Source organism: Carcharhinus amblyrhynchos, chromosome 11 (assembly GCF_965287045.1).
Source record: "Carcharhinus amblyrhynchos chromosome 11, sCarAmb.v2.hapA, whole genome shotgun sequence".
NCBI lineage: Eukaryota > Metazoa > Chordata > Chondrichthyes > Carcharhiniformes > Carcharhinidae > Carcharhinus > Carcharhinus amblyrhynchos.
In genome coordinates, this window is record NC_137334.1 from 19221576 (window position 1) to 19246879 (window position 25304).

At 39.2% G+C, this 25304-nt stretch overlaps 1 protein-coding gene across 22 annotated transcripts in view; it reads left to right on the forward strand.

Annotated features, from left to right (window-relative positions):
* Nucleotides 1–25304, forward strand: part of LOC145349950 (poly(rC)-binding protein 3) — a 154604-nt gene that overhangs the window by 57726 nt on the left and 71574 nt on the right. For 14 of the 22 annotated variants that reach the window (XM_080198655.1, XM_080198668.1, XM_080198672.1 and 11 more), the window contains exons 3-4: nucleotides 16475–16534; nucleotides 22811–22897. The exons of 1 other annotated variant lie outside the window; for it this stretch is intronic. The gene's annotated coding sequence lies outside the window, so the exon portion shown is untranslated. Of the gene's footprint in view, nucleotides 1–6693; nucleotides 6913–16474; nucleotides 16535–18682; nucleotides 18767–22810; nucleotides 22898–25304 lie in introns of those variants that run through there. 7 more of the 22 variants (XM_080198661.1, XM_080198664.1, XM_080198665.1 and 4 more) reach the window with 6 other exon arrangements.

Below are 25304 nucleotides of genomic sequence, written 5' to 3' on the forward strand. Positions count from 1 at the left end.
CCATTCCACCAATCTTGGTGTCATCAGCAAATTTCGACACCATGCACTCGGTTCCCTCCTCCAGATCATCTATATAAATGGTAAATAGCTGAGGCCCCAGCACCAACCCCTGGGGTACTCCACTAGTCACCAACCGCCAATCCGAATAGCACCCATTGACCCCCCACTCTCTGCCTCCTATTTGACAGCCAAAACTTAAACAGGAGATCCCTCTTTTTGAAACTGTCCCTGTTACAACTGTTTCTATTTTAGTTTATATTAAGGATGTAGAATTTTGGTTTCAGTTTTAAGATGGTTATGTACTTGTGGTTTGATTTAGCATGCTTGTGTGTTTATAAACCACGCTTGAACTTTTGATCCAACTGAGAGGCTTTTGAAAACAAGAAAACCCTGAGGGTGTGGAAAAAATTGAGGGTGGAGCTATTTTCTAAAACAAAAACTGGGATATGGGATTTTGTTTTAGGGAAAAGCATGCAAGATAACCTGATCCAGAAACTGCAGATATCCAGTCTGTTTACCCAGAGAACTCAGTCCTGCAGAGTTCTCTAGAATTCCCTCTCTCCCGCCTAAACATTCAGAACTAAGTAGCTCTGTAAAGAGAGAAGTCGAGCTATGGAATAGATGCCAAGGAAGTGTCTATTTCTGTCTGGTGGGTCCTAGTGTGTGACTGTCAGCGATGCCTATACTTGGACCTGAGGTCTATCTACCACAGACCTGAGCTGTGGCCTGTGCAGCCAGACCAATTGAAATGGAACTGCCTTCCAGACTGAGGTATGTTTAAAAACCTGAGCCACAATTAAAAGTTAAGTTGGGTAAAGTCTTTTGGATTGAGATTGTGGTAGAAGCTCACACTGTTTAGACTAATCATTTTATTTGCTCAGTACCTATAAATTTATCTAGTAAAGATTATTTTGGCGTTAGTGTAATCTTATTTCCTTACTCTTGGTTCTTCCACACATCATGTTAGAACATAGAGAAACTACAGCACAAACAGGCCCTTCGGCCCACAAGTTGCGCTGATGATATCCCTACCTACTAGGCTTATCTATAACCCTCAATCCTATTAAGTCCCATGTACTCATCCAGCAGTCTCTGAAAAGACCGTATCAAATCTGCCTTCTCCACCACTGCCGGCAGCCGATTCCACTCACCCACCACTCTGAGTGGAAAAACTTACCCCTGACATCTCCTCTGTACCTACTCCCCAGCACCTTAAACCTGTGGCCTCTCTTAGCAACCATTTCAGCCCTGGGAAAAAACCTTTGAGAATCCATCCGATCTATGCCTCTCAATATTATGTTAATGATTACTGCTCAAAGATGTGCCGGTTAGATGGATTGGCGGTGCTAGCTAGGGTGTGGGGTAGGACTGTGGTCGATGTAGACTCGATGGGGCCGAATGGCGGCCTCCTGTACTGTAAGATTCCGTGATTCTCATCAAACCAGATCATAAGTGTTAAGCTCGCCCAATATTCTCATAGCTGGGATTAGGACACCCCCTAGATTTCACCATGAGGGGAAACATCATCTCCTCATCAATCCTGTCAAACCACTTCAGAATCTCTTAAAGTTAATTGATTTATTAGTCACAAGCCAGCTTACATTAACATTGCAATGAAGTTAGTGAAAATCCCAATGTGATCCCCTCTCGTTTTTCCTTGTACAAATCTATGACTTGGAGTAATGAGGAAAACGCCCTTCAGCCCATCAAGTCTGCACCAACAAGAACTGTCATTAAAGTTGTGTTAATCCAATTTTTCACCTCTTGTACCACATCTTTGAATGTTGTGACGTTTCAAGTGCTCACCCAGATGCTTTTTGAAGGCTATAAGGTTTCCAGCCTTCACTACCTTCCCAGACAGTGCATTCCTGATTCTTCCTGAGTGAATTTTTTTCTCAACTCCCCTCTGAATCTCCTGCCCTTTGCCCTAAAAGTATGTCCCCTCATGATCAACCCTCAACCAAGGGGAGCAGCTGCTTCCTGTTCACCCTGTCTGTACCCCTCATAATCTTATTCGCTTCAGTCATGTCCTCCCTCAGCTTTCTCTGCTCTAAAGAAAACAATCCAAGCCTATCCAGTCTCTCCTTTACAGCTCAAATGCTCCGTCCCAGACAACATCCTGGTGAATCTCCTCTCTACTCCCTCTTGTGCTATCACATCCTTCCTACAGCGAGGTGACCAGAACTGCACATGGTATTCCAGGTGTTGCCTAACCTACACTGTGTACAACTCCAACATTAACTCTTTGCTCTTATATTCTAAACCCATGACTAGTAAAAGCATGTGTCATGTGCATTCTTCACAGCCCAATTCACCTGCTCTGCTGCCTTCAAGGATCTGTGAATAATTGCTTAAGATCCATATGTTCCCCTGAGCTTCTCAGTGTCCTGCCATTCATTAAATACCCCCTTGCTTTGTTACTACTACCAAAGTGCTTGACCTCTCACTTATCACCAGTTAGATAACATCTGCCACTGCTCTGCCTATCTGACCAACCCAGCTATATCTTCCTGTAACCTACAACCACCACCACCGTTATTAACCATCCTACCAATCTTGGTGTCATCTACAAACTTGTTTATCATTGCCCCCACATTATCATCTGTATCATTTATGTATACCAAATAGTAAGTGCCCCAGCACTGAACCTTGTGGTACACCATTGGACACTGGCCTCCAGTCACTCAAACAGTCTGCTACCACCATCCTTTGTGTCCAATTACTAAACCAGTTTTGGATCCATCTTGCTAAATTTCCCTGAATTTCATGATGGTAAATCTTTCGAATTCTCTATCCTAGAGGGTTGTGGAGGCTCAGCCATTGTTGAAAAGACCAAGATGGATAGATTTCTACAGAGTAAACATATTGCACGGTTTCACCATCTTTAACCTGTGTTCCAATGTCTTCCCCACCAGCCAGAGGAAACAACATCACTGTATTCAGTCTGTCCAGCCGGGTCAGAATTTGTACGTTTCAATTAGATCCCCCCTCGCTCTTCGGGACTTCAATGGATACAGGCCCGGTCGACCCAATCTCCCCTCGGACGACAATCCTACCACCCCCCGGAATCAGTCTGGTGAACTTTCGCTGCACTCCCTCTATGGCAAGCATTGCACTTCATGCCCACAATATGCCAGGTGTGGTCTCACCGAGAGCCTGTACAGCTGCAATAAGACATCCTTGCTCCTTTACTCAAGGTCTCTTGCAGTGAAGGCCAACATACCATTTGCCTTCCTAACTGCTGTAGCTGCATTTCCGTGTGTCGACCAAACTTGCTCAATTTTTCCTTTATAGACCAAATCATCCCAGGAGTCGCTTAGTGAACTTTCTCAACTTTCAATGCAAATATAATCCCCCCTCAATCAGCTGAAAGACAGGGGACAGAGAGCAGTAGTGAACTGTTGTTTTTCTGTGTGGAGGGAGAATTGTATTGGGGTTCTCCAGGAGTTGGTGTAAGATCCCCTTTTCTTCCCGATTTACATTGGTGTACAGGGCACAATTTCAAAATTTGTGGATGATGCAAAACTTGGGAATATTATGAACTGTGAGGAGGATGGTGCTAAACTTCAAAAGGACACAAATTGGTGGAATGGATATAAAAAATGATTTGCCTACAATGCTCTGCATTATCTTGTATCGTGAGAGGCATTATAAAGTTAAGGATATGATCTGAAAGGGATGCAGGAGCAGATGACCTGGGGTATATGTACTCAAATGATTGAAGGTTGCAGGGCAGGTTAATCAAGTGATTAATAAAGCATATGGGTGCCTCAACAGAGTGTGAAAACAAGGAAGTTATGTTAAACATATATAAATCACTGATTTGGCCTCAACCGAAATTCTGAACACCACACTTAAAGTTATAGGGAGGGTTTAAACAAGTTTCACGAGAATGTTTCCAGAGTTAAGGACCTTCAGTTACCATAGATGGGCTGGCAAAGCTGGGGCTATTTTCTTTTCACAAGAAGGTTGAGAGGAGATTTGTTAAAGGTATTTGACATTGATCGGGTCTGGACAGAGTCAGCAGGGAAACTTGTTATTTGTGGAAAGGTCAAGAACTGGAGATATAGCGATGGCAAAAGAAACTGCAGCTACACAGGATAGACTTAATGCTTAGGTTAGTTAATCATGGTTAGGATTTGGAATGCACCAAGAGTGTGGTAGAGGCAGGGTCAGATGTAGCTTTCAAAAGGGAATGAGATTGTTATCTGAAACCTTTGCAGGGCTGCAGGAAAAAGGTACAAGGTAAATTGCCCTTTCAGAAACATGACTGGTCAAATGCATGCCTTGTGCTGTAACCATTCTATAATTCCAATCAACTGCTGAACAGAAACTGTAATGCTGCAGTGTTGGCACTTAATACCAGTTGATTCATTCCTTGTATTGCAAAGTTTGTGTTTGTAAAATTGTCTGTTTAAAAAGGTGGTTTTTTTTCTGTTCTTAGAGTTTTTTTAAAAAATGCAAGTACTCAAAAAGCCCCAAAATGAAACATTGTGTTGAGGGGCCAGGCAGTAATGTTGCTGAGACAACAGGCTGTTTTTGAATTTTGCCCAATCAGTTTAAACTAAGTACTTTGCTAACCGCAGCCTATTAAAAAATTTGATGTTTTGTAATCTGAGAACCAATCTATTGTGTGATGTTGGTATGTCATCAGGGGTATAAGAATCATCTCTCCGCTTCAGAGAGACTCAATAATTGCCATCTACCAATGTAACAGCCATATTTAAAAGAGAGCCCCATCTTGATAGTGAAGATAGAAAAGAAGGCAGAAGATTCTGGAAGGTAAAACCTGGTTGTATTTTGAGAGTGACTAAACAAAATTCTATTTTTGTTACTAAGTGGGAATTGTATTTATCTAAACAACATTCCATTCAGGTTATTCAGGTTGTTAATACTCTGGTTAACCTGTTGTAGTTAGTTAGACAAATAGTGTTGTTTGTTGATTGTACAGAGAGAGTCTCAGGTAGTTGTTTTGATTTAACCACTAAAAGTTGAAGAGCAGATCATACTTTTCTCTCAAACTTTTAACAGGTTCTAAAGCGAGGCACTCTTTGAGTGGTTAGGTGTTAGCTCCCTGAGCGGGGATCTACCTCCCCTTTATGACACTTGCATGCATATTGAATAGATAATTTTGTAATAGTTTACTAATGATGGATATTGACCACTCCATTCAATTGGATGTGGCCAGGAAATGGAATCATTTTGATTTTAAAGTTTGTGATGGATTATTTTAGTGTAGAGGTGGCTAGTGGAGATTATTTTCAGTGCTCTTTTTAATAAACATAACCTTTCAAAAAGATCAACATTAATTTTCAATGGAAGCCATCTGCAGTGTCAGGTACCAACATGCACTAATATGATGTGAGCAGCATTTATTGAACATTTTCAGCCGAGGAAAAAGCACAGGAGTACTTCTGATGTAGAAGCCACAATGATACATTTATTGCTTGCTGTACATGTGGGAATGCTAACAGGCAGCTGCAGTGTAAATCACAATTGCATGGCACTTCAAATCCTTTCTGTTCAGGATGATCTCCCCCTACTGGACTTGTATACAGAAAATATGCTGCGTGAGATGAGAAAAGATTTAAATTTATGGAGAATGCTCACTCAACCATGATGCAATATGTTTACTTGAGGAGGTGGTGGTGAAGGGGGGGCGGGGCAGGAGTTGAATGGACTCTGTCGTGTTGTAACACCAGTTTTTGGAGGGGGAAGAGAGCCACCTCATACCTAGGCACATGGGAAGCACTGATAAATTTTAGAGTACTTTCAATATATTTCCACAAATTACTTGGGTACGGGCTGGGCATATTGTAACATTTCTCTGATTGTGCCATGAGTAGCCCTGCATGCATTATTTTGGCATGCTTAAATTTCTCAGTCCTGTGAATTCTAACATCATGCTTTCATAATATGAAGTGCATTTTTGTGGGGGCTGCAAAGTAAATATTCCTGCAAATATGAAATGAATCAAGTTACCCTACTGCAGAAATGTTAATATTTCCATCTGTTTTACATTGATCGGTGATGCTTCCATATTAGCCACTTATTGAACAATAAAGCAATTGTGAGCAACTGGTAAATTGTGTTTAATACCTAACAATAGACCTAATAATTGTGGAGCTTTTTTCAAATACTTCAAAAAAGCGTAGTGGATGTTTTGGTGCAGACCGGAGTCTTGCGACTATAGTGGCTACAGGAGCTGAACTAGCAGTCAAATCCAGAAAATATTGTATGTAATCCAAATGCAGAATTCGAAGTGTAACTCATCTCATTTATTCATTTTTGTTGAATTTCTGATTTCAGCCTGAAATGCTTCCAAATGATTTGAATTTTTTTGAATGCTCAGCACACTAAATTTAGCCAACCCCATGTTGAGCTTCAAAGGCCGCATCTTAAAGTGTTGAAATCTAATCCCTTGTGTAAAATATACTTCAGTTAAAGTGGAAGGTAAGTACACAGGGAATGAATTTTTTTGCTTTTTACATAGAAAGTACATTATATTTGATACATCTCTGAAGCTTTATTTTTAAAAAAATTCTTAATTTCGACAGATGACCTAGATAAATGTGGTATGGTTTACTTACCTCCTAGGCTGCTTAGATGTCAATTATGGGGGATTAGCCTACACGTCTCAGAACAGTTCCACTGAAAACTGAGGGTGGGGGGCAGGGGAGAGGAGTTCAGACTGGCCTCAGGGCCGCAACAAAGCCATCCGATCCAGAAAGGCTTGTTGAGGGGTGGAAATCTGCATTTTCCGGTCTGTCACATGGAAGCTAGTGGTCAGGCAGCCCTCAGGGTTTCTCTGAGGTAACACTGTTGCCGCCCAGAGTTAAGCTGCTTTGGGGTACTCTTTATAATTCATATCACAACATTCTAAGGACACAAACTCTACTTAAGGCTATCCAGGTTAGTGCAATAATTGCTTTCTTTGTGCGTTTGTAGCAATATCTATTGAGCTGGTTCAAAAAGGAGAGTGTAAAGTATCCTCTGCACTTTTCCTTTAGATACTTGCGTTTAGACCAAATAGTTCAATTCAGGATGATCAATGATGAGATTGGATATTTTAATTTATTTTTCAAGGAACTGCAGACCCAAGCATAACCTAGATTAAAGACAATTTCTTAAATTAGTTTATTAGGTATCAATTTGACGTGTTTGAAAAGAGTGACATGATCACAATGCAGCCACAGTATTCATCTGATTGTAGCTACATTAATCTGTATCTCATCACCTGAGCCTGGTCTGATTGGAGGAGTGTTGGACACAGCTAAATAAGAGAAATGCAGATAATTTTTAAAAAAACAGCTCATCACTTAGCTGTGTAGAAGTATCCTCAGTGCACATAAGGCCTCTCAACAGATAAACCAGGCAGTTTGATACATGGTGCACCTGAACCACTGTCAGCTACTCTGTTTTTGCAGAAGCTACTTGCTAGTGTCAAAAAAAACTGTATGGCGAGGACAGTTGCCTCAAATTAACTGTTACTTTTTTATAAGTGCAAAAACTGAGAGAAATGATACTACTGTTTGCCAGCTAAAGTGAAGTTATAAAGATGCAGACAGCCAGATTGCAATATTCTTGGATAATTCATGTGTTGTACAATAAAATCACTCGTACAGCACATAAATTTACAACATAACAGTGCATGAGTTCATGAAACAGTTGCATACTCAGTGTTTGTGTTTATTCCTTTGATGGTTTGATTTGAGGGTTGAGGCGACCAGGGAAATGTAGCTGAATAATATATCATATACCGACGGTAACAAACCATATAACTGTCACTTATCCTTCCTATCAAACAATCTGTCAGTATGGAGATCTTCCATTGGTCCATTCTCACTTCAATGGGAATACAGGGATGGGTAGAAAATCAGTAGGTTGAAATCGAGGAAATTGTAATAACATATAATTACTTTTCATGTGTAACAGCAGTTGGGAATAGGTATAATTCAGTCTTCTGTTTCTGAATTTTGCACCCAACTGTTAAAGTTGTACCTCAGTACTTGCATCGCTTTTCTGAATCTCTTTGTTGTACTACAGCTTGATAATGCACTCAGCTAGATTTTGAGTTGCTCCTTGGTGAAATAAAAGATTATGATCACTGAATCTCTCTTGACCCTAATCTGCACTATTTGTACCTGTGCCAACTGACGCCACACGAGGGAAGATAATCCTGATCAGATCAATGGTGATCATTCTTTTCAGATTTCAAATGTTGGATGTAAAAATAAGACTTTACCCAATTGCAAATGATCATTACTGATTTTCTCTGAGTTCACAAGTTGTGTTTGTAGGACAGAGAGCAATTTCCATAACCTAACTTGCAGAGCTAGACTGCATGTATATTTGCAAGGAATTTGAATGAGGCAACATGACAGTAAGGAAAGGAGCTGAAATCTAAACAATGATTTAGATCTCAGCTACTTTGGCCTGGATTTTGCAGTGTAAATAACGCTTAATGTTAACAGCAGATGCTGGCGACTGCACATCTATGGTTAAATGGGAAACTGGAAGTTCTACGTATTGTTGTGCACTTCTTGAAGCTGCACTATATTTTGCATCTTGCTAAGCAACTCTGTTGAAATATGTGGCATTAAGTTGCTATACTTGTGTGCTTGGTTCACTAAAATTGCTGGAAAGTTGGATCTTATGCATCCCCCTGTAAGAGATTTTTAAAGATCTATAACCCGACAACGTCTCCTGCACTACAAATCAGACATTTGCCTGGAAAAGTTAATTTTAACTGTTGCTTTGTCTTTTATCTCTCTCAAACCATCATTCTTTCAATGGAGTCATATAGTACAGAAGAGGCTCTTTGGCCCATTGAGTCTACACCAAATGTGAGAAACACCTGACCTCCCACCTAATCCCGTTTACCAACACTTGGTCCATAGCCTTCGATGTTACTATGTGCCAAGTGCTCATCCAGGTACTTTTTAAAGGGTGTGAGGCAACTCACCTCTGCCATCCTCCCAGGTAGGCATTCCAGAACGTCACCACACTGTGGGTAAAAAAGATTTTCCCCACATTCCCACTAAACATCCTGTTCCTCACCTTGAAAATGTCCCTTCGTGACTGATCCTTCAACTAAGGAGAATGGCTGCTCCTTATCCACTTTGTCCATGCCACCCTCGTTTTGTTTTTAGTGCATAGTTTTACACGGAATTAACCATTTGAACTGATGCTTCTTGATCTAGATTCTGTGCCTCAGTAAGGCTTCTTCAATCTGTTTAAAATGATATTTTTGCTTGCTCTAGTCACTCTGATACCAGAGGCCCTATCATTGACGTTGTGCCAAAATGACTTTCTAATTGTTACAACTGCTATTGAAAACGTCCATAGAAACTTAGTGGGCAAGTGTACTCATAATGAATGGTTGGTGCTGTCAGTTCACTGCTGGCTCTAAATCCTGGCCAGTGTTCAGAGGATTTTGTGAAAAATGTTCATTTCTCAAACAATTGGTTCTCAATTTTTGTGACTTGCATTATGATATGCTTATGTTACTTTAATTTCTTATAAGTAAATGCAAAGTTGGATGCAACAGTTCAGTTTAGGTAAATGCATTAATGAAATCCTGTATATTATCAAAATAAACCAATTATATACTTGGCCAAATCGGTAATTCCCTTCCCCAAATGAACCTCAGTTTTGTACTATTTACATAGGTAAACATGAAGATGTACATTTCTCTACTACATACCTGCTATTCTTGGAATGCAGGGCAAATGATACTCTGAACCATCAGTCACAACCATGGGTGACCCTCCCTTCCTATTAATTCCTGTCTGGTTTGTGGGACTACAACATGCCCTTTGTTTATCTTCAAGATATGGAATCCTATATAACCCATGTGTTACTAGATGTGAATAAATACTTTGCTTCCATTTTTGTACATTTGAAATATATATAGCGTGAGAAATGTTTGGTGTGCCCTCTTGTGGTTCAGGAAAACTGTTTCAGGAAAATACAAGTTCCTTGGCTTTTAGTAATCTGGTGATTTTTTTTGTGTAGAACTATCACTTTGTAGTTAGTGAAGCTTATTACAGTAGGAGTGAGTGGGTTAAATTCTTGGCCATCTTGGTGCTAAAACTGCTATTTTAGGTGTCTGGATCATTTTTCTGATCATTAAATGAGTGGGTTACTGATTAAATCAAAGGACTTGTATTGCAATATTTTAAAAGAGGACACACCAGCATATTAAGATGTATGTTTTTAAAAAAAAGTAGAACTTAACAATACAAGTGAATCCTGAAGATTTATTGAATACAAGCTGAGTGCAAGTAATCCAGTATTCAAGAATATCATTGTTATAAAGCAACAACCATGGAATAGAAAACGTTGTGCACGACAGTTGGTTAGGCACATCGAGCCTGCTGTGACAAAAATCCCACCCAAACCCTATCCCCATAACTTCATGCATTCACCCCACTAATTCGCCTGACATTTAAAGGGCAATTTATTGTGGCTAATCAATCTAACCCGCACATCTTTGGAGTGTGATAGGAAACCAGAGCACCGAGAAAACCCACACAGACATGAGGAGAATGTACAAACTACACAGACAGTGACCCGAAGCCAGAATTGAACCCAAGTCCCTGGCCATGTGCAGCAGCAGTGCTAACCACTGCTGCCAAATAGTAGTGATATCAAAGTCTGCTTAACTCTTTTTGATTGCAAGTGAGGGGAAAATATTGACCAAGGAACTCCTTGTTCTTCAGATATTTTGGGATTTTTCATGTAACCTTGAATAGACTAAGACCTAAGGGGATGGCATTGTGATGGATGGGCTGACCTGCATTTGCTATGTATAAGCCTTTGAATTTTCATAAGTTTAAAATTGTTATTTCAGTGCATGCTTAGCTTTTGTCTGTTGGAGATGGAAACCACACTCTTTTTGGTGACTAGAAATTCGCATTATAGAGAAACTGTTGAGGTATTGCATTTTTGTATGCAAGCCAATTTTGATGGCAAATCTCGTAGAAGCCATCAATCAATTTGCTTTCCAGAGAAAAATATCACTTTAAGCTTAAATCCATTTGAAAGCAATCAGTTTTTATGATCAGCATCAAGGTGAGCATCAGGGCGTAAGTTCAATGAGTTTCTTCCGCAGTGGAAGTCGTCTTTTGATTCCCTGTAAACCAAATTGAAATTCCAAGACTCATGGCCCGGCCCTTTGATTTAGAATCCATCAAGATGAAGACTAGGGGTTCTTTGGGGAAGGTAAAATCTCATTACTGGTCATGTGGATACTGGTCTAGGTGTGCTTGCATGGAAAAAGTTCATTGATTTATTATAAAGGTGTCCAGTAATGTTTGTTTTTAGTGCTTTTGTTGCTACTATATGTTTTATTTTGAGTTGTTGGTACTTTATAACCTAAGTTGCACAATTCTAATAGTGTTGTTCTCATGAAAATAGTGAATGTGAATATCTCTAAATGAACTAATTACTCTAACTGCTCAATCCCTGAGTCATGCTATAGTACCAAATATTTAGCATATTATGTCACTTTTTCTTTTGCATGAATGATGGTTCAGTTATGAGACTGGTCTGAGGCACAAATTATAAAAATATCACTCAATGTAAAAACATGGTAGCAGCCATGTTGGATGGACAATCACTTAAACATCATTATGGGCTGCATACCAATAAACTACAAAACATTTTGGAGCATTTACCAAAAAATGCTGAGTCTAATGTGTAGTTAAAGAAATTGAGGAAAAGCCATTTTTAAAGGAAGTGGTCAACAGGTGTGAAACAATGGGTCTGTGTTTTGCTGGAAAGTCGCACTAAGGAATCAATGCGTTGATTCCTTAAAGTAAAAGTTCAAGGAAATAATGGATGTTTGCGATGTTACACGAATACTTTTGTCCATTGCAGTAAACAGCAGTTGGTCAATTTGCTGCATTTATGCCTGTTCCTGCACCTTAGACTGAAAAATAATTCTGAGACCTCCATGTTGATGTGATTTATAGTCCTTACCTGCCTCTGTCTGGACATCAACAAAGAGGCCATTGAAGATGTGGCGACTAACCTCTTTGGAATAGAAATGAAAAATGCTGTAAACACCCCAGTGGAGAATTGATGGCGTAACTCAGGTTGAGGCTTGGCACTAGAAGATAAGTGGTTTGCAACTTCTGGCAGCATTTGTGGAGAAAAAGATAAACTTTTTGGGTCAACAGTTTTGGCAGTCATTTCTTGCTAGTTTTTACATCCATTTTTGCGACCACCCTCCACCCACTCACTTCCAAAGAATAAAATGGTGAAATCATTGCAGTGGGCTATCTACTGGACATGTCCATGTTTTTATTATTTACAATACAATTGCCCTCCAATGCAGAGTGCTCTGTGAAGATTGGTACCGTAGTCTACAATGGCCTCAAAGTGGGAATGACTTGCTGTTCTCTTCCTTTTAACCAGGCACACACGTCAACCAGGGAGCTGTGTGAATCTGCATTCAATATACACCATCTGTTCTGTAGGTGTCCAATGCCATTAAATGTGTTCCCTGCAGCAAAGGGATGAGGGCCATAATTTTTCAAAAGGTTGTTCCCACTCAGCATTCATGTCATCTGGTGATGATGGCGAGGAACTTTTGCCATTTAATGATCGCTCTCTCACTATCGGTCATGCAGATCCGTGTCCTCAAAATTCTGCAAGATCTTTGGGACAGCTGGTAAAGGGGATCTGCAGACACTGGGATCTAGTGTTCTTTAATTTCCATTTTAGAAAATACAAAGTTTCCAGAAGCTGCAAACCACTTAACTTCTAGTGCCAAGCCTCAGCCTGAGTTATGCCATCAGTTCTCCAGCTTTTTATAGTGCCATGTGACTGACCCATAAGGTAAGCAATTCGTACATTGTAAATGTAGTCCCTAATGGGCCATTAATCCTGCTGTGCTGCAACCGGATTAATTTTTCTTGCACATATGGCAAAAGTATCATGGAAGATGAACAGAACTCAGATGACCTATTAACAATGTATGCGGATATGGAAACTGAATAGAATTTACAGTCACGTGTGCTAAGAAAGACTACATGTAATAAAGATTCTAATCACAAAGTAAATCTTGTGTTCTTACTAAGGTCTTACTAATTCTACTTTGGGTTCCTTCATTGTTTGAGCTAGAGAACAAAAAGATGTTTTATAGACTTGAGTTGCTGCAACCACTATTTACTTACAAATTTAAAGAGAAATGATGGCTTGTTTAATTATTTTCATTTCAGACAGGTTTTGGCTACAGCAGCCGTGCAATCGAAAACATCTGTACTTAACATATATATTTTAATTAGCCCTGTGAGTGATTTGAGGAAACCCATTACTGTCAAAGCAAATATTTTCTATCAGAGATCTTTAAATAGTAATGAATGGGAAATTTACCAATTAATGATTTTGAACAGGCTGCTTTCTAAAAGTACAATATTTCTTGACTTTAAAAGCACGATATGCCCTCTAGATTTGTTTTGTTCCCAATAGGCTAGAGATGAATTTATATAGTGCTCTGCCTGTGGGGCAATGTGCAAGAACATCATGCTTAGTAAAGATGCAGATTTCAAAAATAGACCAGTGCTTGTTTAATGTGAGCATAGATATCCAAATCTGACACCCCCCTCCCCCCCAAATGTTTTGTTGAACACTGTTGATGGGTTAACCCTTTTGAGAACCCTTTGAACAAACTGCCTTCAGGGCAGTATTAGGATTCGCATGGATTGCTTCATTGCACATTCACTATTCGTATGTGTCACTGCTGCTCTATTGTTTGAGGCTGTACTAAACCGACATGTTTAATAACGGAATAAATGGTGCATCTATGGGGAACTATGGGAAAGCACATTGCTGAGAGATGCATCAAATAGTGAAGTGAACACCCAGCCAGCATAATCAGTTATTCACTGAGTTCTCCTCCTCTTACCATTGACGGGGGCAGGGAGATTCCATTTGCTGAGTGAGCGTGTATAAAATATGTACCTTTTCAAAACATGTTGAATTCTCTTCCAATCTTTCCCCACTCTCCTGCACTGTGGAGGACAAGCAGGTACAATTATATAGAGAACACCAGCAGAAGAAATGTCCTATGACATTGCACCAGAAACTTCAGCTCTTTCAGCGGTGGCATTCGTCTATTTTTGGAGCATTTTCCCCTATATCCTATGCTATGCTCCCTGTGGTCATGAAACATCTGCGTCTCTTTCCATGGTTATCCATTAATTTGGTTTGATCTCATTTCTTCCATAAAGAAATGAAATCAACATCATTACCCTTTCAATTTCTTTGAAACTTAATTTTGTTTCTTACGCATCCCTCTTTACATGAGTGGCGAACTTTTGCTGGGTTAGCTTGCAAAGAAATTGCTTCGGGCAGTGGAAGTGATTCAACCCTTCCTATCGTGCCATTGTAACAGTCATCCTTCGAAGCCCAGATTTTTTCAAAGATAATCTCTTAATTCCACCTTCAACAAACCACTGCCTGTTTCATATTTCAGGTCACTGATAAATCAGTTGTACTTGAAGTGGATTCTGTGCTTTCTGTACAAACATAATGGCACTTGGGTGTAAGCTGTAGCTCAGTCATTGAATCCTTATCATTATAGAATTCCTATAGTGCAGATGGAGGCCATTCGGCTCATTGAGTCTACACTAACTGTCTGACAGAATATTGTACCCAGGTCCCCTCCCTTGCCCTATCCCCAAAATCCCACACATTTACCATGGTTAATCCATTTAACCCTCACATCTTGGCGCACTGAGGGGCAATTTAGCATGGCCAACACCCCCAACCTGCACATCTTTCGGACAGTGGGAGGAAATTGGAACACCCAGAGGAAACCCACGCAGACAGCGGGAGAAGGTAGAAACTGTCACCCAAGGCTGCAATTGAATCCAGGTCCTTGGTAGTGAGAGGCTATTCTGCCACCATCTTGTCCACGATAGCATACTTTTTGTACTGTCAGAAGATTGTGGGTTCCAGACTATCCCCCACCCTCATATGTCGCAAAAACTAAGAATCTGGTCATAGTCATATGGCTGCTTGCAAGAGCTTGCTGTGCACAAATTGGCTGGAATTTCCAACAGTACAACAGTGACCACACTTTAGAAATTCTTGTATGGTATGCAATTTCACAGCAGGCAATAGGAGTCCCTAATTTAGTTTTGGTTGTATTCATCTAAGTGCAGCCTGAAGATAATGGATTTTGTGTGTCAGGTGCATTGTAATTTGTTGCAAGTTGGGAAACTGGTTGAGGATTAACCCAACATTGACATATTTACAGAACCATATCCGCAAGCCAATATCAGAGCTCCTCCTCTGCAGGGCAGACCCACCAGAGGTGTGGGGACAACAGTATGCAGACAGATGACAATGGTCCTGGGAGTTCTCAACATTGACTCAGGACCCCATGAAACCTCCTGGCTACAGATCAAATACAGGCAAGAAAACACTCCCTTAGCCATTGGGAGAAAAGACTGAAGGTATTAAAGATGCAGAATATATCAGGTTTGGGGGGAACTTCAAATTTCATCATTCATTAGCTAAAAGAAAATTAACACCTTCATGTATGCCAGGAGGAAATAAATTGTCTTTTGTATTTTTATTCATTCATGGGACATGGACATCACTGGCTGGCCAGCACTTATTGCCCATCCATAGTTGTCCTTGAAGATGGTGGTGAGTTGCCTCATGGAAGCATTTTTCAAAGTTTAGTGTGAAATCTATTTTGGAATTTGAGGTTGAATTCTTTGATAGCAAAATGCAGGCAAACTATTCTTTGGAGCGCACTGCCCAAAAAAGTTTGAAAGGGTACAATGATGTCATATTATTTGGCTCTCCCAATTTATCATTGAGTGGCTTATTGGATACTACAACTATATATTGATTTTCTATTTTCTGGCGTAACTCTATGCATTAACAATAAGCACTTAGCAACTTGAAGCTGTGTCAAATGCATTGTGGCTCTTATTGACTCTTTCATGTATCATCCAGTGCTTATTTGCTGCTTTAATACCTTGTGTAGTTTGTGATGTGAACAGAAACTGAAGGTATTGCTGCTATTGCATGATGGAATGGGGAGGGAAGAGAGCCTGAGAACTTTGTCTAAATGCTTTGAAATTTCTGCTTGGGGTAAGGATAGTAGCACCTACATTTCAAAAGTCATGTTGAAAATGTTAAAAATAGGCTGTAATAAATGGAAATTGCTAGAGTTCCTTGAAGATGGTTCGACACCACTGATTGCTAGCAGAACCGAATTGGCACCAATATGGTGTTGAAAGTATTGTAATAGTGCCACATAAATAAGCTTCAGAGAATGCCTTTGACTTGTGCAGAGTAGTTGGAGTGCGTGGTTTCTGCCACACACCTGTCTGCTTTCTACTAGAGAGTTAAGTGGGCATGTTGCCAAGTGGATGAGTTTATATACACAATTTCTTGCACCCCATTTGCTACTGGATTTCAAAATGTGTTTTTTTTCTTCTTCAAGGTTTGACTGATACTTCAGTACTGCGGGAAATTGTTGCTTCCCTATTGACGATAGTGCCAGGTAAGAATCCTGCAGAATCAAGGAACCTCCCTTATCAACAGTCAGTTGCAAAGAGAAGCTACACTTCCCAGCATAGTTTATGTACTTGAATGACATTAGTGAATCAAGAACAGTGGAAGCTGAAAAACTCAGCAAGTCTAGCAGCATCTGTAAGAAAAGAAAGCAGAGATAGTTAGTCCTTTCTCTCCTTACAGATGGTGTCAGACCTGCGAAGTTTTTTTCCAGTATCCTCTGTTCTTGTTTCAGATTCCAGCATCAGCAGTATTTTGCTTATTGACATGAGTGGATGTTGTGCTTTTGTTTTAGGGTTGATGAGAACACTTGATGGATGAAAGTCCACATTACAAGATAGAAACAGCTTGACAATTCCACTTCACATTTAAAGATATATATTATGGATATACAAAGCCAGACTTTTATTCTATTTATTAGCCACAAGTAGGATTACATTAACACTGCAATGAAGTTACTGTGAAAATCCCCCAGTTGCCACATTCCGGCACCTGTTCGGGTACACTGAGGGAGAATTTAGCATGGCCAATGCACCTAACCAGCACGTCTTTCAGACATGGAGACAAAAAGAAACTGGGTATTGTTGGGGTGGGGTAATAGGGTGAAGTGCATTTGTCAGTAGAATAGCGAGGCATATGAATATTTTCAGATACTTTATTAGACTCCAAAATCAAATCTAATCCATTTTGATGCACGCTTCCTGGCTAGCAGTGTTTGGCGATCATGTAGATTAAGTATTAGCTTGCACACAGCCGGTTGATGTTTAATCCAAAAGCTTATGGTTTAAATTCTTTCTTTTTACAGGATTCTAAACAATTTCTGAAGTCCCATTTTTTAAATGTGGCTTTTCTTTCAATTTACTTTTTCAATAAGCAGGTGCTAGTTGTGTTTAGCATCCAAAGAAAATAGGTAATGCTGTTATTTGTTGGACCCCAGTTAAAATGCACATACTCACCATATATCTCTGAGCACCTCCCAGTCAATGCACAATATGCATATTATAAGTTTGTTTGAGTTCCTTAGATTGACCAGGATGGCAGGTTGAATTGGGAAAGTGGTGTGCTTAAATTATTTGAATTGATTTATTCAGATTGTCAGCATGGTTCCCAATAATAGCACTTCATCTATGAAGGGAAAAATCTAAGCTGGATTGTAAATTCGTAACATTCCTTCTGATATTTCTGTAATCTTCAGTGGTTGTTTAACAATGTTTAAGGAAAGGATTTCTATCATAAATGTTAACATGGTTTCAGGGTGATAACCAGCTTCCACCCCCTCCCTCCCCAAACCAATATATTTACTCTTTAATTCAAGTTAAAGCATGTAAGCAGCCTGTCAATACAATCAAGTCTGCATCCATTACACTACAGCATTGCCCATGCTGATGCATCTCCAAGGCAAACCTGAAATAAAAAGGAGGGGGCGGTTATTAAACATAGATATCAAATTACTAAGTTACTTTGCTTCTGAGAAGCAGCTGCTGCAATTCTGTTGTAGTTGATGTGGGGCCTTCCATTTTGCGCATTGAAATCAATGCTAAAGCACCCACAGGATTTATTGTACTTGCTTTACACTAGCTATGTTTAATTTCTGTTGGAACAAATGAATATTATTGTTTTTTTTAAAAATCCAAGCAAGATACACTACGAATTTATTAAAGGACGCGTATATCAATTGAGGAGTGGTGCTTGTATAATATGTTTTAAAATTCTGAAGTTGTAAGAAGAAACGAGAATGGATATTTCAGGTTCTGATAAAAAGTGGAATCCTTAATTTTAGTGAAATGGAGAGTTTTAAAACGCCAAAGGTGTATAAAATTATCTTGAAGATTATTGCTGTAGTACTGTACTGATGAAGTGAATTTGAGAAAGGTTGCAATGGGGGAGTGGTAATAAATTTGAGAGAGTAATCATTGGACAAAGAAAGCTTTTTCTGCATCGGCGATCTGAGATGTTTGAATCTCACCAGATTGGGAACAGTAGAAAAGTCTGATATGCTTTAAGTTTGTCACTTTTATTCTCTGGAATTAAATAAATAAATAATTGGCTTTCCACAAATGAGTACTTTTACGACATAAGAGCACTGACACATCAAAAATTCTTAAGATTTAATCTCATTACTCTACATTGTTTTCAGAAGAAAAATCACAGAGGCAACTGTCTGATCAGTACATCACACGCAATTTTCAAAGGATAATACATATCCGAGAGTGAATTTAAGGTAGTAGTACCATAATGTACTGTTTCAGTTTCATATTTGACTGTAGTGATTGTACATGTTTTTATGCCTGAAGTAAGATTGACTGTATTAAGAATCACTTGCACTTGATTATTAAAATATTCTATATCCAAGTGGCTTTATAATTTTGTATTCACAAGGTAAAATATGTTTAAAGGATATTGAAAAAATGGGGTTTTGTTTCCTGCAATAAATTTATAATTGAGTGGTGGGGTAAGGGAATGTAACTTGAAATAGATAATTCGGGCTTATTTAGCTTATTAAATATTCCTACCAAGAAATTACCATACTGTACCTTGGGCATACACATACACTTTTTAACTAGAGAGAGAAAGCAATCCAACCGCACCATTCTTCTTTGATATATTGTCACAGGCCGAATACTGAAGTTGGAAATGTTGAACAACTTGCAACAACTGGTGTAGGCCTTGATCTTTGACTGGGATGAAACTTAAATAATTGTGTTAAAGTTCACTTCTGAGTGTCCAAGCATGAACGTGGCACCCGAACCCTGGAAGCAATGAAAGAGTTTGATCCCTAGTGTCTGACTGACTTGGGCAAACGTTATAAAAACTTGCACTCCAACCTTAAAAAGACTAATGAAGGAGGGGCTTTAGAGACTTGCATAAGGTCATTTCTTGAGCAGAACAAAAGACTTGTATTGAGCCTTTCCTCAACTTGGAAGACTCAGATGTTAACAGGCAATAAAGGACTTGTTGAAGGATAGTCAGTTTCATTATATAGGAAATTGGCTATTCGGCATCGATTTTCCAAACGAGTGCTCCTTTCTCAGAGAGCAGAGATTGTTTGTTTGAAATTTTGCATTCTTGCGTTTGTCCTGATTGAATGCTAGATGAAAAGCTTTGTCTCTATGCATGTCTCTATTCAAGTTCTGTGCTACCAAGTGAATTTATTTATATTGTGTTTTTAGTTAGGGTAGTGGGAAAGGAAGAATTTAAACTAAATAATAAACAAAAATATGAAGCACTTACTACCTCAAGCTTTCATAAGAATTGGGAGTAAAATAAAACATTACCTTCCATCTCCGCACTGGATTCCCACATGCACATACCTGACTTTACCAATGTTAATGCTGCGCTCTTAATCATGAGACAGTTTAATGCTATGAGGGGTAGGAGCATTCTGCGGAAAGCTGAGTAATGCTTGCTGATTGGCGTACCTCATCTGTAGTGGCTTTTGACAGTTTTAAAGGATTATGTTTGTGCTATAGGTAAGCAATACTTCCTGCAATTGTTGGATTTTAAATATTTTTGTATTAAAGATTCAATGAGTAGGTTGCCCATTTACAAAGGAAATGAAATACTTTTGTGTCCCGTCTCTCAGAAACATCCTTGCAATGTTAATTCCAGAAATGTTATATAGAAAGTCGATTGAAATTAATTTTTCAGCAACTAAATTACATGCTATTATCTAATTTTTCTGTCATATGAAATTGTTCAGGAAATTGTTAATGTACTTCATGTCCCAAAATATATTAAGCCCTTGGTTTCCTTTGTCCAGTAATATAGGCGCAAAATGATTCATTCCATAATATTTTGCTGATGGCAACAGCAGATGGTATTGCACACAAAAGCCGATTTAGACAGCTTTTGGGCTGGAGGAAGATGGCCATTGTTAACATACTGAGCTGCTTGCTTTTGAGTATTGGTTTTTAACTTAGGAGGCCACAGCACAAGTATTAGAATGTGCTGGTCACTTAATGCAGCACTAGGTAGAACTTTCCATTAGTTCTCCTCCTCTATAGGACAGAAGCACACTTAACTGTTTTAGGAAATAAGCTACAGAACATAAAATACTTGGTGCAAAAGATTTTGTTCACTTGTATTAGAAATATTCAAACGTAATCTTGGTATAGTACTGACTTGCACAATGGAATTGTATGTCTGAGTTAGTCCGCTGATGTTGCTGGTGTGGAAAAAAAAGGCACGTGCCACTAATTAACTAATAGTTTTGCATTGAGTGGGTAAGTTTTTTGTGTTGCCTGCCCACAATATTGAAGCTTTATAGTGCATTGTTCTGGTTATTTTGAAAAAAGGAGCAGTGTGAACATCTAATTTATGCCAATCTTTACATCAATTAACGGAACCATCACATGCAAGATCTTTAACAAAACTTCGTACAAATGAGACAATTGCCTTGGCTCATTTAGATTTGTATGATTTTGATTTATTATTGTCACATGTATTGGGATTCAGTGAAAAATGTTGTTCCTTGCGCACTGTACAGACAAAGCATACTGTTCATAGAGAAGGAAAGGAGAGAGTGCAGAATGTAGTGTTACAGTCATTGCTAGGGTGTAAAGAAAGATCAACTTAATGCACGGTAGGTCCATTTGAAAGTCTGATGGCAGCAGGCAAGATGCTGTTCTTGAGTTGGTTGGTATGTCACTTTCATATCTTTTTCCTGACGGAAGAAGGTGGAAGAGAGTATATCCAGGGTGTGTGGGGTCCCAGATTATGCTGGCTGCTTTTCTGAGCGGCAAGTGTAAACAGAGTCAATGGGTGGGAGGCTGGTTTGAGAGATGGACTGGGCTTCGTTCGCATTCTTTGTAGTTTCTTGCAGTTTTGGACAGAGCAGGAGCCATACAAAGTTGTGATGCAACCAGAAAGAATGCTTTCCGCTGTGTATCTGTAAAAGTTGGTGAGAGCAGATTCGAGCAAAAAGACCCCATGATCTTTCAAGGACATGATCATCTTGTCCTTAACATATTTCTTTAAACCCAACTAGTAGTTAAATAATCCTGTTCTTTGTACTATAAGAATCACAGTATCGTAATAAATTGAGTCAGAATTTATTTTCCCAAATTAAGATTATTCTGGAATTATTTGTCGTTTACTGTGGATTTTTGCTAACATCTGGAATTCCATTTCTTGTAGCATGATGTCGTTGACATAGAATTTGAGTGTGATGGCATCAGGGGATTATGACTTGAATTTAGATTAATTAGTGTCTTAATTTATGCACGAGGAGACCAACTATAACAAGGATATGATGAGTTAAGTAGTGCTGTTAATGTAGTAAAAATGTCCTAAGGTGGTTTGCAGGAGCGTAAATCAAATTAAAATTGACATCAAACCACGTGACAGGTGACAAAAAGAGTTGGTCCAAGAATGCCTTAAAGGAGAGACATGGATGTGAAGTTAAATATGTATTTAGTTATTTTTCCAAGAGACAGGTAATAATTGCTGAACAGAAGTTATGTTCACGGAGTATTCTCCTTTCAAGTTCCTCTGAGCTGCCTCTTCACTACCTGACTCCTGTAATTGTTTTGAGTTTTATAACTTGTTTACCCTCGAGTGACTTGACTTTCAGTAGCCACACAATAGAATGAGTTCTTTTCCAAAATTAGAATTAGTTCAAACTCCCTGCAAACTGTTCCAAAGGAAATCATGTGAAATAGTGATGCTGTGATGCATCTCCTGAGTATTGCAGAATAAGCTAAGTTTGTGTGTTCATTGCAGTTGGATTCTATTTTGAATATTGCATGCAGGAATTCTCTCTTCTTTATGCAGTCATGAATTTTGATAGCCTCACCTTACCTTGATCTCTCATCTAGAATAGAAAGCCCAGACTGTGATTTAGTACATGTCCATTCACTTGAAATGAAATGAAATCTTGCAACAGCTCTGAAGTTCTTTTTTCGGAAGGATTCTAACTACATAAGCCACATAAACGCAGTTGGGATGTGGGATCCACACTTTAAAATTGAATCTAACTTTCAAATGATTGGACCAGATATTTTTCTGTTTCTCTGGGGTTGTACCCCATTTCAAGCATCAGAATCTTTACCTTTGGGATCAGAAAAAATGTGCAGCGGAGAAACCATGACTTATTTCTGCCTGTAATATATCAAGATATTCCAATTGAGAGCTTTTTGTGTTTTTTCTCCCCTGTTCGACATTCCCTTGGCAGCTTCCTGGTTTAATCACTAGCAGAATTACACCTTCCCAATTTCCTAATATTGGCAAAATTCTGTGATATTTTCTGGTGTCCCCTCTGTTGCAGGCAAGAATAGGAAACACTGCAGCATCAGTTGGTGACAGAAAACTACCACTACGTCGCTCCCCAAATCTTAAAAAAAAAATTCAAAAGGTAAGTGGAAGCTAACAACTTGAAATTAAATAATTAAAAAGCAAGAAGTTGGTGTTTGCTTTATCAAAATCTGCTTTTAGAGCCTGAGATTTTCCTTTTGCAAGTGTTTTGTAAGCTATGCTGCTAACAAGGGTACATACTCACTGGTATGTGTAAGAAAAAAACAATAGTATGCTAGAATCACTGCTTAGAATTCTAGAATGTGATTAGCTTTATTTTGGTCAAAGGATTATATTTGTACATTATTCTTGGCTCAGTGGTCGCACTGGTTTTGGGTTCAGAAGGTTGAAGGTCCAAGCCCCATTCCAGGGACTTAATCAAGTTGTGTGAGCCATGAGGTCCATTAGCAGGTAGAGCAGATAGCAAATTGACATTTAGGATGAAGTTTGAGTCATCTGGCAAATTAAAATTTGCAACAGAACCAGTTCTGAATTTTACTGCTTGGTTAATTATAGAAACAAAGAGGAAAGGAGCAGGAGGAGGCCATTCGGCCCTTTGAGCCTGCTCTGTCATTTATTATGATCATGGCTGATGGTCCAACTCAATAGCCTAATCCTGCTTTCTCCCCATAACCTTTGATCCCATTCGTCCCAAGTGCTACATCCAGCCTCCTCTTGAGTATATTCAGTGTTTTGACATCTACTTCCTGTGGTAATGAATTCCACAGGCTCACCACTCTTTGGGTGAAGAAATGTCTCCCCGTCTCTGCCCTAAATGGTCTACCCTGAATCCTCAGACTGTGACCCCTAGTTTTGCACTCCCCCACCTTTGGGAACATCCTCCGTGCATCTACCCTGTCTAGCCCTGTTAGAATTTTATAAGTCTCTATGTGATCCCTCCTCACTCTTGTCTGAACTCCAGTGAAAACAGTCCTAACCTAGTCGATCTCTCCTCATACATCTGCCCACAATCCTTGGAATCAGCCTGGCAAGCCTTTGCTGCACTCCCTCGAGAGTAAGAGCATCCTTCCTCAAAAGGAGACCGAAACTGCACACACTACTGTAGGTTGGCCTAAGTAAGGCCCTGTATAATTGCAACAACATCTCCCTGCTCCTGTACTCAAAACCTTTCTCAATGAGGGTGTGGAAAAATAAAAAAGCATACTTGTATGATCTACCTGTTCTTTGTGATCACCATTCTTATTTCTTTTACCATTTTCTTTTCCCACAAAAAGCAATTGGAAAGAAGTTTCTTTCAGTGGAAGTTACTTCTTATGGTTTTTAAATGGCGGTTAATTTTTTCAAATTTACCTAGACGAATGTTACTTATTGTGCTAGATGGGGATCAGAACTGATAGATTGTGAAGCTAATTGAAGAGCACCTCATACCTATTGTATGGGAAAATCATTTCAGGTAGATGACAAAAGGAGAAGGGAAGGCTGAGAGCTATCAAGTTTTTAAACAAAGCTGCAAAAGTACTAGGCAAACTCTGAAATGCTGAAAAAAAGCTAACAAACACCTCATTGTGAGGCAGTTCAACCCAATGTAGTGAAGCATAGTGTGCTTATTTTGCATCTGATGAAACTAAACTATGCCAATAGAAAACATTTGAATCTGTTTAGAACTTGGCCTCATATGTTCACAAAAGAACTGCAGTGATTGTATCCAACTTCACCTCACTCACCAAGTTAACTTGGTCAGTCTTAGAAACATTGTCGAATTAAAATGTGTGAAAGACAACTGTTGGTCAAATGTTGTAAGTATGTGCAGGGTGAGTCAACTGCTATAGGATTAACCTTGGATTATTTAAGGCAGTGACTGACTCCTTTGAACCCGAAACGAATCTATAGCAGTCTAAAGTTTGTAACAGTTGACCTTATCCAAGCATTTGCAAGTCCATTCTTATGGCATTTTGCACAGTTGAAAAGTTTAGTTACAAAGGCCAATCCCTGTTGAGTGTCTTCAATGCGAGACCTATTTTGAACCTTGTTAGTTGGTAAAATAAGCCAATAAATAAAATAGATCCATAAATTTAAAGGGTTTAAAATCTGTGCCACACTTGCTGACCAAAAATCTTCATGTTGATGCTTGCACTGGTGTTGAATACTGCAAGACAACATTCTTTTACTTTGGAGTTGAAATGATGCAGTTTCTTATAATGTGGTTCACATTCCTGGTTCTCGCATCCACCTGATTGAGGGTACAAACCAAACCTTGTGTTGTCCTATGCAATCCATCCAGTTGGTTTTAAGTTCTAGCTCTATTTTAGAGAACTTTGTGTGATAGAGTAGTACAATTTGTATTTTTTTGACCCCTGTGCTCAATTGGAAGATGAAGGTGAATTAACAAAGTTAATAATATTGATTAGCACAATGTGTCCTACCCCCTGGGGGTTACAACTCTTGCCATTTGTTCATTTCCCATCCTAGGACCCTGGATTGAGTATAGTTCATTTTCACGCCTTTCT